The 9831-nt window shown below is 47.3% G+C and overlaps 1 pseudogene; it reads right to left on the bottom strand.

The window, feature by feature from the left end:
- Nucleotides 1–4266: 4266 nt before the first annotated feature.
- On the bottom strand, nt 4267–6520 carry LOC114546430 (uncharacterized; annotated as a pseudogene).
- Nucleotides 6521–9831: the final 3311 nt, after the last annotated feature.

Raw genomic sequence — 9831 nt, 5'->3', positions numbered from 1 at the left:
TGAGCCTTTAGACGCTCATTGTGCCACGTGACGAGCGTCCACTGGTTGACCTCCACCAGCTGGAGTGTGCTGCATTACCTCTGAGTTACTCAGGATTAGCTGCCCAATTTTTCTATAATCCCTGGGAATGAGGTCCCACTTGGATAGGGATACTGTGCCTTTATTTGTGGATTTATTTCTGGGGCTGCGGTGGATGTTACACAGCCTCACAAAGGTCATCTCTACAAGGCAACAGCAGTTAGGCCACTGAGCCAGAGAGCCACTGGATCCCAGGACGCACCTCTTTGTGCTGTCGACACCAGAAGTGAAGGTAGCAAGCTTTTTTGGCGACCTAAACTTCCCCGTAACGAGCCTGTCCTGATGTCGAGAAGCATAGTTCACCCTCTCTTTATCGAACTGCTCCAGGTTCTGCCACAAGCTGATAATTGTTGCCACTTGTTGGGAACTCAGTACAACGCTGCTTTGGGTCCTCAGTTCGACAAGATACTCCGCCAACTCATCCACTCTTGTGCCATGTCCACCAACCTGGAAATATATAACTGGTGATTAGATGGGTGTACATATGCATTTTTGTTTTCATTTAATTGGGCATTGGAAAATTACTAAATAATTGGGAAGAGTTTGTCATTTGACTATCATAGTAAACCTTACCGTTGCTGAGGGCACAGGACCGGTTAGAGCAGGCAGGACAGAGGGCAGTTGGGCAGCAGGCAGCACTGGAACAGGTGGACCCTGGGTAGAGGGCGGCTGGGTAGCAGGCAGCTGTGTGGAAGGGATCGGCTGGAAACATACAACTGCTTTTTAGAAGTTATATTGCTATTATAACTAATTGTCAACTTGACTACCATAGGAAACCTTACCATTGCTGGGGGCACCCAACCGGATGGACCCTGGGCACCAAGCAGAGGTCCTAACGTATCAATAAAGCCTTCGTCCTCTTCCCCTTGGTCCTCGATGGTGAATTCCTGAAAACTCTGAGGTGCTGTCTGAGCCAGGGGTCATGTCCTCCAGGGGCTGTTGACTCTGCCTCAACAGGTACTGGACTCCAATGAGCTCCCCTAAGCAAACATTGTAATAGGAAAAAAATGAAATAAACACTAATGACAAGGTGTGGTATATTCTGAGATGGCGAACCTGGAATAAATCTGGCCAGGTGGCAGTGAAAGGACTCCAGCGACGTTGAACCTCTGGCGCACCTATAGGTCTTCAAGACCATTCCACCCTTGGTAACCATCCCTGTTTCCGTGTAGAGCTGCACATATGGGGGGTCCTGAATGCAGCCGACATGGCGCTTCTGAATCGGCCAAAGAGCGGAACACCCATGGTGTCTTTGCTAAGCTCTCCTATGAGCATGTCCTCTTCAGAGATGGACAACTGGCGGGACAAAGCATTGGGTTTTACATTGCGAGAACCAGGACGGTAAATAAGAGTAAAGTTAAACCTGCTGAAGAAGATAGACCATCTGGCTTGGCGGGAGTTGAGTCTCTTCGCAGACTGGATGAAGGCCAGGTTCTTGTGGTCGGTCCACAACACAAAAGGCTACTCCGTCCCATCCAGCCAATGCCTCCATTCCTCCAGTGCCAGCTTCACGGTCAGCAACTCACGGCCAGCAACTCACGGTTTCCCACATCGTAGTGTCTCTGCAGGTGACATCTTTTTTGAAAAAAAAGCACAGGGGTGGAGTTTTTGGTCCGTGAGGGAGCGTTGAGACAGAACCGCTCCAACACCAGAGTCTGAGGCATCCACTTCCACAACAAAAGGCAAAGAAGAATCTGGGTGTATGAGCACAGGGGAGGTGGAAAACATATGTTTAAGGGTACTCATGGCTTTGTCAGCTTCAGGAGACCACACAAACGGAACTTTAGGGGAAGTGAGTTTGGTGAGGGGAGCTACCACCCTACTAAAGCCCCAGATGAATCTCCTGTAAAAATTAGCAAAACCCAGGAAATATTGCAGCTGTTTGCAAGTCTGGGGAACAGGCCCTTCTCTATAATGAACCCAAGGAAGGGGACTGACTCACGGTGGAACTCACATTTCTCAGCTTTAACGTTTGTTTTCCAACAGACGTTGCAGGACAAGACGGACGTGTGAGACATGTTCTTTAAGGGACTTAGAGAAAATCAGAATATCGTCCAGGTAGACGAAAAACAAAACAATTTAAGACGTCCCTTAAAACATCATTAACCATAGCTTGGAATACTGCTGGTGCATTTGTGAGTCCAAAAGGCATTACCAGGTATTCAAAGTGTCCAAGTGGTGTATTGAAGGCAGTTTTCCACTCATCTCCTTGCCGAATCCTGATGAGATGATAGGCATTGTGCAGGTCCAGTTTAGAGAAGACTGTGGTGCCCTGGAGTGTTTCAAAAGCAGAATTGATTAGTGGTAAAGGGTATTTATTCTTTACCGTGATGTTGTTCAGTCCGCGAAAATCTATACAGAGGCATAGCGTCTTATCCTTTTTGTTCACAAAGAAGAACCCCGCTCCCACCGGAGATGATGATGGGCGAATGATACCTGCCGCCAGGGATTCTCCAATATATTTTTCCATAGCCTCTCTCTCAGATCTGGACAGGTTGTAAAGTCGGCTAGCAGGCAAGGGGGCTCCTGGAAAAAGCTCAATAGCACAGTCATAGGGTCTATGGGGAGGCAGAGATACTGCTTTCTCCTTGTTGAATACTTCCGCCAGGTCCAGATATTCCTTGGGGACTGATGACAGGTCGGGTAGTTTCTCTGATACAGTTGGGGCTTTCACATTGGGAGGGATAGCAGAACCGAGACAAGTAGAATGACAAAAACTGCTCCAACTGCTGATAGTTTTGTGGGGATTGTGTAAACTGAACCATGGAAAACCGAGAATGAGAGGGGCAGAGGAAGCTGACACTACTCTGAAGGTGATCTTCAGAGTAACTGGGATAGTTTGTTGCGTAACTTTTGCCAGAAACTGACTGTCAATGGTTGTGACATTGATAGGGAATGGGAGTGATTTGAGGGGAATGTCAGCCTGCTTAGCCAGATTTAAGTCAATAAAGTTATTCTCAGCCCCCGAGTCATTAAGGGCTGATAACGGTAGTGACAGAGTACCCAATTGGAGAGTTGCATGGAGTGACAGACGAGGGGATGTGGGTGCAGTTACAGGGCTGGGGCTCACTAGTGTACCCACTCTCACTAACGAGCCTCCTCTTTTGGGCGTACAGGACAGTTAGCGAGGAAGTGGGAGGAGTTGCCACAGTACAGGCACTCACCTGCCTGTCGGCGGCGTAATCGTTCAGCTGGGGAAAGCCGAGCCCAGCCCAATTGCATGGGTTCCTCCTCGTCCCTCGCAGCGGAGACCGGTGCAGCCGAGAGCTCCCCACGGAGAGACAAAGAACTGGGTCTGGGTGTCCTGGAAGTCCGAGTTGGAGCTGGTGCGTGTCCGTTTGTCTCCCATCTCCTCTCCTGGATCCTGTTGTCAATCTTAATAGCCAAGGACACAAGACTGTGCAGGTTACTGGGTTCATCGCGAAGAGCTAGCTCATCTTTGACCCAGAACGCAGAGATATCATATCACACAGACAATGTAAAGCAGTTTCAAAAGGTTTAATGGAGCAGAGTGTACTCAGAGAAACACTGCAGGTAATGTCAGGGTGGGGAAACTCCTGGCTGGTCTGAGGCTTGAGGTGAGCCGACGAGGAAGAGTCCAGGTTGTTATGGGACAAGAGGTGAACAGGCAGAGATGAGTACAGAGATGATATCCCAAGTTGAAGACGGAGGCTGGACGGTGAGGCTGGAAGCATGCAGCCACAGCAGAGGAAGCAGCGGGTCAGAGCGGGAACTGGAGAGAGACACAGGGTAAGTATGAGCTCAGGGAACAAAGGCAAAACTAGAGTGCACAAGAACACACGGACATTACTGGAGTTTAACTAGAACTGAGAGCCAAGTTACCACATGGGTTGTACATAACGAACTGGCGCTGAAGAGGTGATCAGCCCGGGTTTAAGTATTGCTGGAGTGAATCATGTAGATGAGCTGCAGCTGTGAAGACCGGCTGTGCAGTGTTGAATGGGCCACGCCCCTAGACCTACTTTTCAGAGACGAGCCAACAGGCAAGTGTTATTTACATACACTTCTGGTATACTTACAAACTTTCCAATCCATCGTTTTATTCAGTTACAAAAACATCTTCTGATGCACAACCTTGGACACATCATCAGTGTTGTTTCCAGGAGTCACTGGGTGTTTCGGGTCTTGCAACAGACACCCTCGTCCTGGCGACCCGACCAAGGCTGATCAGACCCCGGACTGTGTCCAAGTGGCATTCTACTGTCCCCACTGCTCTCCTCTCTGTAACCAGAGCCATCTGGATGCTTTTTCTGCTGCCTCCACGTTGTTGCCTATAGCTCTTCTTCGGCTAGCACCTGTTATGCCCAGCATGCCATAAGCCTTGCTCAGGGAGTGACTGGCAAACCCCCTACTGCCCACCTCTACTGGCGTACACCTGGTCCTCCAGCCGTTCCTGCGACAATCCTCCACCAGTTCTTGATATTTTTCCCTCTTTCTCTCTTGCGCCTCCTCCATCCTTTCCTCCCAGGGCACTGTCAGCTCTAACAGGATTAGTTGTTTTGTGGCCTCAGAGACCAAGATGATGTCAGGTCTCAATTTGGACTGGGCGATGTGTGTTGGGATTTTCAGCTGCCTTTCCAGGTCGACTGTCATCGCCCAGTCTCGGGCTGTGGAGAGCAAACCTACAGAGCAGTTTTTTGGTGTCTTCTCTGGCTTTTGTCCTTCCCTGATGAAGTGAATGGCATTGGCTGTAGCTTGGGTGTATCGGCTGTCTTTGATCCCCTTGCTGATGGCCTCAGCGATGGATTTGAGGACCTGGTCATGCCTCCATCGATACCGGCCCTCACCCAGCGCCTTGGAGCAGCTGCTCAGGGTGTGTTCTAATGTTCCTACTTTGGAACAAAGGGGGCATGCAGGTGTCTCTATTTTGCCCCATGTGTACAGGTTGGATGGACTTGGAAGGACATCATAGACCCCCTGAATCAAAAATTTGATCATCTGGGGGTTCCACTTCCAGATGTCCTTCCAGGTGACACTTCGCTCCATCGCCTGCTCCCACTTCATCCAGGCGCCTTGCTGCCGCATGGCCACTGCTCTGCTAGTTCGCTCTTCCTCGACTGAAGCTCGCACCTCCTCCTGTACCAGCCTCTGCCTCTCCTTTCCGCTGGCAGAGTCATATCGTTTAAGCTCCCAAGTCCGGCTCTGCCTTGCGCCACTGTTCCAAGGATGGCCTTGTGTTTCAGCCGAGTCTCTGCTTGGTGGACTGCCTTTGCTCAAAACCTTCCACCACAGTTATGGGGACCTCATAAATAAGCAACGGCCAGAAGATTCTTGGGAGGATTCCATGCTGGTAAACCCAAGCCTTGAATCTTCCAGGGAGCCCAGACTTATCCACTGTTCTCAACCATCCCTCCAGGTCAGCACCGGTTGCCTTGATGGAGTCTCTGTCGTTCAGGCTGCAGTTGAAGACCTTCCCAAGGCTCTTCACTGGTCTCTCTGTGACTGACGGGATCTGGTGTTCTCCCAGCCTGAAGCGGAATCTGTCTGTAACCTTCCCCTTCTTTAGAACCAGAGACTTTGACTTTGAAGGTTTGAAGCTCATGCGTGCCCATGCAGTGAGTCTCTCCAGCCCCTGGAGGATCCACCTGGCTCCTGGTACCGCCGCTGTCACTGTCTGGTCATCCATAAAGGCTCTTATGGGAGGTTGCCTTACTCCAGACTTGCTGAGGGGGCCTCTGCACTCGGTTTCCGCTGCCTTGACAAGCATGTTCATTGCCAGTGCGAAGAGGGTCACTGAGATGGTACAGCCAGTGATTATCCCCACCTCAAGCTGGTGCCAATCAGATGTTAGTTGACCAGTGGAGACTCTCAAGCTGAACTTGCTGTAATAGTCCAAGATGAGGTACATGGTGTTTCTCCAGTGCGACCTTCACCAGCATGTGGGGTATTGAGCCATAGGCGTTGGTAAGGTCCAGCCACAGTACAGCTCGCTCTTGCTCTCCTCACCACTTCCTCCACTTCCCTTAGGCTGGGCTCCTTCAGGTCTCCTTCAGGTCGATGGAGTAGGCTTGGGTGCCTCGGTTCCAAATCGCTCAGCTGCGATGGTCACTATGAGGGTGGTCATCGTTCTCAGTCGGTGGTCCACATCCCCTTTGGCTGTCACTTCCAGGACCTGGCTTACATCTTCCTCAAATTGTTGCCACTCAACTCTTTTGGAGGATTTTGGCCACTGGATTCTTGGTTGGACCGAAGGGGCACAGCCAGTTGTTATGGCTGCAGCTTGCTGGCTTTGGAGGCCCTGTGGATTGACGGGAGATGCTGTCTCTTGGGTTTTGGTGGCAGGTGGGCTGCTGGCAGGAGGTATTGACGACACTAGGAGGCTCCGGGCACTGTGGGTTGACTCCGGGCCTGGCTCCTCCTGCGTCTTACCAGAAGTAGCTTCTGTGCGTTGTGTCGTCGTTGCCACTGTCAAGCATCTCATTCTGCCTTGATGGATTTTTAAACCCCTCTCATTCTTCTCATTCTCATTCGGCCCTAAGCACTCGTTTAACTGCCGGCAGCAGCAACACAACAACAGCAGAGAGCAGAAGCCAGCATGCAAGTGTTATTTACATACACTTCTGGTGTACTTACACACTTTCCAATCCATCATTTTATGAGTAAATAAACTATTTGTACTAGTGTAGAAGTTTGGTATAATTTTGGGCATTATTAGTGGGGTCATTTACGAGATACATCACTGGATCCATTAGCCCCTGTGCTAAGCTGATAACGCTACTCTACGCTAACTCTCCCAATGTTCGACCCAGGTGAAAAAAGCTTGGGGGGGTGTTTGGCTCGAGGTCATGGTGCAAAGGAACCTAGGGTGAAATTACTCCGAACCATCATTTTAAAAATATCATTGCCAGACAAATATCATTGCCAGCCATTGAATATTGGCAGCCAGTAAAATACAGCTGGCTTCAAGTGACAACAGTAACTTTAAGCATATCAACACTGAGCGTTTTCAGTGTTTTCTGGCCAACATACTTGACATTGGCAATATTTTGAAGACCACATCCATTAGGTTTCAGAAGGAAAAGCTGACCATTGGAGAACGTAGAATTCTATCTTTGGCTTGGGTTTAGGAGTTGAGCATCGCCATGGTACATCGGCAAGAATGTATGAAGGACAACAGGTGTTTCCGTTTAAGCCATTTATTTACTCTGCACACATTCAGGGTGAAAGCAGATGATGAGGCTTGACGGTTATGTGTTTTTTATCTATAAATGACAAACCGACACAAATTACAATACAGTTAATCAACATATAACATCAACTAATTAACTAACTTAATGATTAAATACCTAAACAAACAATACGTATAAGTACTCTTACCCGAGGGGGTGAGGGATACCACTGCTTAAATTATAGAGTACTATATAACAGACAAACATTAATTGGACAATTACATAAGACATTGAACTAAATCAAGTTAAGGATACTTGTATTCCTAAAGGCTAGAATTAACAAATCATGTGCACTGCGCACTTACACACAATATTATTCCTGTAGTCTCAAGGCAAACAGGCAAGACGACAATTCAGCATTTACACATATATATATACATACATACATACATACATACATACATACAGGTCAAAAGTTTTAGAACACCCAAATTGTTTCAGGTTTTTATTGAAATTCATGCAGTTCAATGTCATATACTCTGAAATGAAAGAATAGAACAAATGAACAATTTAAGTTAAAAAAGAAATCATGGAATCAATTTATAAATCAAAATGTATTCTAAATTTTTTACTCATCAAAGTAGCCCCCTTTGGCCGATATTACAGCTGAACACTCATGGCATTCTTTCTACAATGGAAATTTAACAGTCTTCAGAAAGTTCTTCCCAACTCTGTTGCAGAAGTTCCCATAAATGTGTAGCACTTGTAGGTTGCTTTGCTTTGACTTTTCTGTTTTGGTTCAGGGTGCCTTTCACTCTATACAAATCACCGACTGTGGATCCAGCAAAAAAGCCCCAGACCATCACGCTTCCTCCTCCATGTTTGACAGTTGATGTCACACACTGAGGAACCATCCTTTCGCCTACTTGACGGCGTACAAAAATCCTCCGTGATGAACCGAAGATTTCAAATTTTGATTCATCAGTCCATATCACCTTCTTCCAGTCTTCAGTAGTCCATTGGCAGTGTTTCTTGGCCCAGGCAAGCCTCTTTTTCTTATTCTGACGTCTTAGCAATGGCTTTCTTGCTGCAACTCAACCTATCAAACCTGCAACTCAAAGTCTTCTCTTTACAGTTGAAACGGAGACTCGCTTATTACGACCACTATTAAGCTGTGCTTGAAGCGGTTGTCCTGTGAGGCGCCTATCACGCAAGCTGTTGACTCTCAGAAACTTGTCTTCTGATTCTGTCGTGGCTTTGGGTCTGCCAGATCTCTTCCTGTCAGAGTTTCCCCCAGTTTCTAAGTGCCTTTTGATGGTGAAGAATACTGTACTCACTGACACCTTGACTTTCTTTGCAATTTCTCTGTAGGAAAGACCAACATTCTTAAGTGTTATGATCGTCTGTCTCTCTTCCATTGTTAATTGCCTTTTTCCCGCCATTTTTATAGCAACACACTTTCTGCAGTACAATACTGTTCAAATAATGCTCACGAGGGTACGGTACCACAGTGTGTTCCAACAATACAAACAGTAATCCAGACAAGTTGGAACACCTGTGGGAATTGGTAGCACCAACTTTCAAAGCTTAATCAACCTCCATTGCTGCAGAACAGCTTTACATTGTTTACCCATTTCTTGTTCCCTGAAAAAGGCCTATATGTAAAATACTGAAATGTACATTATTTTTCAGTTTTGGGTAACCTTACATGCTGCCTCATGTTGCTGACAGCCAGAACAAAGGAAATGGGTGGTACTTATAAAGTAGGCCATGATTAGTAGTGAGTGAAGTCAGGTGAGTTTAGACCATGATTGGGAATGAATAAAGTCAGGTGAGAATGGTTGAGTCCCTGCCATGAGAGTGGGCAAGTGAATAGTATGGCTCTAGTCTACAGAGAATGTAAGGATGTACTCATGGTGGCCATTGGGCACAAACTGTTTCTAATGCTGATGCTGACAGAGACAAGACAAACTTACTCAGGGGGTTAATTTAAGAGTTTGTAAACAGATGTGACTCCCTCAACTCATATGATAATTTCTTGGTATTTGATCCTTTAACTTGGCCTCAGGAAATGCGAAGCCTCCACAGTGTTGGCAACACAACAGTTTGCACCATTCTTCAGAAATATGAGGACACTTTGCAATTTGACAGAGACACTACTGTGAGTGAATAGATGCATTCAGAGCAAGCAGGAAAACGCTTGGCAGCCTCCACTGTGTATGACTTGATCCAAATAGTAAATACAAGTGATACAGATGTTTACTCCAGCATCAACAAGGTGGTTAAACTGTCTCTTACACTGCATTTGAGCAGTGCAGCCTGTGAGAGGGGATTCTCACATCTCAACATAAAAACCAAGTACAGATCTTGTCTGTCACATGCTCGTCTCTCAGCCCTGATGTACATTTACCTGTCAAAGAAGAACACAGAGACATTTGACCCAAAGCCTGCTGTGGACCTGTGGATAGAGACAACAAATCGGAGGCTCAACCAGGGACAGAGAGGTGCATCTGCAGCATGTTCATAATCTACAATGCAAGAAGCTGAAGCAGAGGACAGTGAAGGACACACTGAGGAGGACTATGAGGAAGACTGCACTTATTAAAACCATGTTACGTGTACC

This window comes from Perca flavescens, chromosome 20 (genome assembly GCF_004354835.1).
Source record: "Perca flavescens isolate YP-PL-M2 chromosome 20, PFLA_1.0, whole genome shotgun sequence".
Taxonomy (NCBI): domain Eukaryota; kingdom Metazoa; phylum Chordata; class Actinopteri; order Perciformes; family Percidae; genus Perca; species Perca flavescens.
This window is presented reverse-complemented; position numbering and strand designations above follow the sequence as displayed.